At 40.3% G+C, this 5,000-nt stretch overlaps 1 protein-coding gene across 1 annotated transcript in view; it reads right to left on the reverse strand.

Moving 5' to 3' along the window:
* LOC138976716 (uncharacterized) overlaps positions 1-5,000 on the reverse strand; it is a 51,523-nt gene that overhangs the window by 5,644 nt on the left and 40,879 nt on the right. The window lies entirely within an intron of this gene.

Here is a 5,000-nt window from a genome sequence, read left to right on the forward strand (position 1 = left end):
ATAATAATAATAATAATAATAATAATAATAATAATAATAATAATAATAATAATAATAATAATAATAATAATAATAATAATAATAAATGAGCATTTATATAGCGCAACATCATAACTTTACAATTAGGCCCTATGCTCTTTGCGCTTGACACATTTAAAATCAAAACACAGTTATACAAGCACTTACATCTACATTCATAGTCAGCAACGCTTAATTAAAAGCATACACCATCAAACATACATTACAAAAGATTTTTCCACTAACTAAGTAATAAAAACATGAATAAAATAGGTAGTGAAAACAAGGAAATACCAGCTGAATACCTAATATAATAATATAATAAAATAACTAATATACTGGTCGTACAGCTTCATATTGTTATGTAACCATGCCTGATCATATTGTTTTTTCTTGTCATTTTTCGTGGCATTGTAATACACAGAACTGTATATCGCATCGTACTGTATATATTGCAATGACCTCTTGCCGCTTGTTACGTGGCATATGTTTGAGTCTTTCACGTGGCGTTGTATCTCTGTTTTTTTTTATTTTTTTTTATTTTTTTTATTTGTATGTCTTGTATTATTTTGGAATGTGTTGTATTGCACCGTGGTTAATGGTGTTGTTTCCATGGATTTGCGTGGACAATTGCTCTGCTGTGGAATACAATGATCCGTTGAAATTAGGCACATGCTGAGGTCCAAGCTATGACCAGTTCTTACGTAACCACCTTCCCATTTCCCATCCTTTCTCCTCCCTCTCCCTACTGCCACAACCACCTGCAACATTCATCCTGGCAGCTGAGCTTTTTTATAGCAGCTAAAACTTGAGGTGCACTTCGGGGAATGCAGCTGGGGAGCCTGCTAATCGTTTTATGGGCAACTCCCGAAGCTACGCTTCGAGTAAAATGACGTCACTAATGATTACGTTCGCTTCAACAACAAAATGCGCCAACATTTTTGTGGAATGTGTTGGGGGGGGGGGGGGAGGGGAGCAGGTGTGTGTGTGTGTGTGTGTGTGTGTGTGTGTGTGAGTGTGTGTGTGTGTGTGCGTTCGTGTCTGTGTGTGTGTGTATGTGTGTGTGTGTGTAAGTGTGTGTGTGTGTGCGTTCGTGTGTGTGTGTGTGTGTGTGTGTGTGTGTATGTGTTCATGTGTATGTGTGTGTTTGTGCGTGTGTGTGTGTGTGTGTATGTGTTCATGTGCATGTGTGTGTTTGTGCGTGTGTTTGTACGTGTGTGTGTGTGTGTGTGTGTGTACGTGTGTGTGTGTGTTTGTGTGTGTGTGTGTGTGTGTATGTGTGTGTGTGTGTGTGTGTGTGTGTGTGTGTGTGTGTGTGCGTGTAAAAGTACAAGTAAAAGCTAACATCAGTAAGTATATTGTCGACACACGTGTTCGAAGCACACCAAAACAAAAACATAACTTGAAAGGGTTACTCCAACTACCTTAAAATGCGACCAACACTTCGAACAGCCTCAGTCACAAAGGCAGACGACAATAATGCATCCGTAACCTACTACCCCCCCCCCCCCCCCTCCCGAGCCTCAGCACTCATATTTTGTTTTGTTTACTTAAGTCCTCCTTACACTTAATATATATAATTAACTTAATAACACGGTCTTGGACTAAGGGCCAGAAAGCAGGTGCTTCGGTGTCCCAGCTTTTGACTGAACCTTTAGTCGATCTAATTGTTGTTTTCTAAACAAAATTTGGGTTACCCATTACTCTCAGACAAGGAGCTTAACTTGCCATGGCACCAAAGACAGTGAAGTAGACATTCAGGTCCAAACGTCGAGTATGTATATTTGTTGATGTCGAGCCAATTATGAAGGCGAGTCGTGTGTTCAATGTGTATGACATGAAGATATAATATACGTTATTTGTATTGTTGACCAACATAAGTTATGGCATTTTACACAGATCGAGAACGTTAGTGTTGAGAACAAACACTTTCTCAAGCGTATGGATCCAGTACAATTCCTTGTATTTTTTTACGATTGAAAGTAGGGACGCATGTACTCTTTTGTAGTCTCAGCCAGCCGTCTAAATATGAGTTTTAGTCGGTCTCTGACGTTTTAGGGCTCACGGAAGGGAAATCTAGTGTTCACTTGATGCATCGATTGTTTCAAAGACGTTGTGTGTATATCACGCGGGACACCATTTTCCGGTTACTGAGAGTGTCAGTCATTGAAACTGATGCCACATCAGCCATGATGCATGCACACAAGATAGTCTGTTGGTCATAGTCGTGACCCTCTACCACGAAATGAGTCGCATGTCACCTCGCGCGGTTCTGCGCTAGGCTTAATATAAGTCCAGGGAGTGTCTGGTAACAGTGTGAGGGTCACCTTAGTCACAGGCTTATAACTCAAACAGTTTTCGCTCTTTTCTAAAACGGGTTTCACCACTGGATAGAGCATAAAACACTCTTTAGGAAAATGTAAAAATATGAAAATCATGCAAAGGTGACATGCGACTCATTCCGTGGTGGAGGGTCACAACCTCCACATCAGACTTCAGTACTTACACTTGTACCTACAAGCAAAATTGTAAAGGCACACTCCGTCTCATATCTGGTAAGGCTTTTACATGGGTCTAGACCATTCCTGCACTTGGTCACCTACTTAAAGTGAACAGCCTTGGTGCTCTCTGTGCACAATATTATTGTGTTAAGTATCAATTTCATGACAGGCGCTGAGTGCCTTTTTTTGGAAATAAATTCATTAACAAAAAACCTCACCACAGCAGCAAGCAGTTTGGGTGTTGTTTTTGGTATATGACCATGTATATGTGCTCTTTGATGAGTATTTTCCTTGTTATTTGATACATTATAAATGTAAATTGTATTAATTGTATATATCATGTTGTTGTTTGATTAAACTTGTAAAGCGCTTCGAGCTGTGGGGAAGCGATACATAAAATAATGTTCCATTATTATTAAAGTTATTGAGACATCCCAGTGCACTAAGGGATTTATAGAGCAAATCGAGAAAATTCATTATTGAACGAAGCGCATAGCGCTGAGTTCAATAATTATTTTCGAGATTTGCTCTATAAATCCCTTAGTGCACTGGGATTGTTTCAATAACGATATTGTCAGTACCGCTATAGAAAAAAGAAGATTCCAAACGCACATTTTGCTACGCGCATTTGAATAGGCATAAGTGTGTGGTCAGGTCGTGTACAGTAAGATCTACTTTTGTGTGGGGTGTCTCAAGTGTGTCGTGCTTTCGTCACACGCATTTTAATTTCTGTTGGTAAATTCCAGTGTAGCGTTAAGCTGAACAGTGATGATCTTTCAGAGAGACCTCATTTGAACTCGGAGAAAGGACTGTGATCTTCGTTATTTGCGATTCGAAACCTCCAGTCGAGCTTCGACGGATTGACTGTGCAGAGTGACTCCCCTTGAATTGACTCGAAGGACTCGACGGTTAGCACATTTTCAAAATAAATGTGGCATATTTCTCGTGTTGTATCTTCACTCATCGGGGAGTCTGATATTAAATATGAACGGTAAGAATGCTCTGAACCCTACACGTATTATATCCCCATCGTTTTTTCGTTCACATTTGCCCAACATGTTAATTTGCTGAGCAGGGTTTATGTCGTCTGCTAGGCTAGGGCAATCGAACCACTGCAGTCTGCACTGAGTGTGCACGCATGAGGCAGGCTGGTAATAAGTCTTATATATGGTAAGAACGTTCTGAACCCTACACGTTTTCGATTACGATTGTTCTTGCCTTGAAATAATAATTCGGAAACCATTCATTTACTGAACTGATGCAGTCGTATTTCAGTGTAGTCTGCTACGTATGACAGAGTCGATCGAGTCGGAGTCTTCCAAACTGGTCTAGCTGGTACGTTATCGGAATAACACTTGTGTTTTCTGTTAGCCGCTGGGAATTGTATACTAACTCATCATTTGGTAATGTGGATGATAAGCTACATGCCACTAACACGGCATATGAGAAGAATTTATGCAACTCGGCGAAAATTAGATGAAACACAGCGGCTTCTATTTTTAGATCAGTGGCACTGTGGCACAGGCACATGCAATCTGTCAGAAAAAAACCCACTTCTGCTTTAATTGAGAAGCAGGGAATTTATGGTCATTTGGTATTGTGGAGAATATAAGCACTCCAAGAGTGCGCTAACAGTTTTAGCGCATCGCCATTAGCCAATCAACTGGTTCACATCAGTCATGTGACATCAGTACTTACTGACAATTATTATTATTATGTTATTCCATGTAAACGCCTGACCAGAGCTGAGACAGTGAGACGGACCAGACGAGCATTTCAAGGAAGTGACAAACATAAACCAAGAAATCCTAATTCAACACGCGTCGGTCCATTTTACTTGGACGGATCGCTGTCAGTGGCTCTGGATGTAAATCATAGTCCCCAGCCAAAAACGTATTTGCTGGAATCGATGAAGAAATAAGGGTGTAAAAGTTTGGAAGACATTGGATGAGTCACTCTTCGGTACTGTCACCGAGATCGAGACAACTTTAGTCTCGCCCGGGTGATTGGATTTAGGTTGTGTAGGATCGAAGTTATTACGACTTTTTAACCCTCTGTGTGTGTGCTTGTGTGTGTGTGTGTGTGTGTGTGTGTGTGTGTGTGTGTGTGTGTGTGTGTGTGTGTGGCTTGGGGAAGGAGTTGGGAGGGGGGGCTTGCTTCAACAGATTATATCGGTCCAAATGTGCTTTTAACGTGCTTATCGTTGTGAAATAAACATATGTCAAGCATAGACCGCATAATTGTGTTGATGGGGCGGAAGGGGCTGGGTAGATATGTGCCTGATGATTGGGTGTAACTATGATTATAAACTGATGTACGTCTTTGCAATGAAAAAAACACACATCTGCTCTTGGTTTAAACAATGTAATTAGAGAATTACAAGTAACAATGCTGCATACAGTATGTAATCAATTAAATAAATTGAGCACAAGAAGCTAAGCGTATAAACGTACGTGCTACATTGTATTAACAAACAATATA

Source organism: Littorina saxatilis, linkage group LG1 (assembly GCF_037325665.1).
Source record: "Littorina saxatilis isolate snail1 linkage group LG1, US_GU_Lsax_2.0, whole genome shotgun sequence".
Classification (NCBI taxonomy): domain Eukaryota; kingdom Metazoa; phylum Mollusca; class Gastropoda; order Littorinimorpha; family Littorinidae; genus Littorina; species Littorina saxatilis.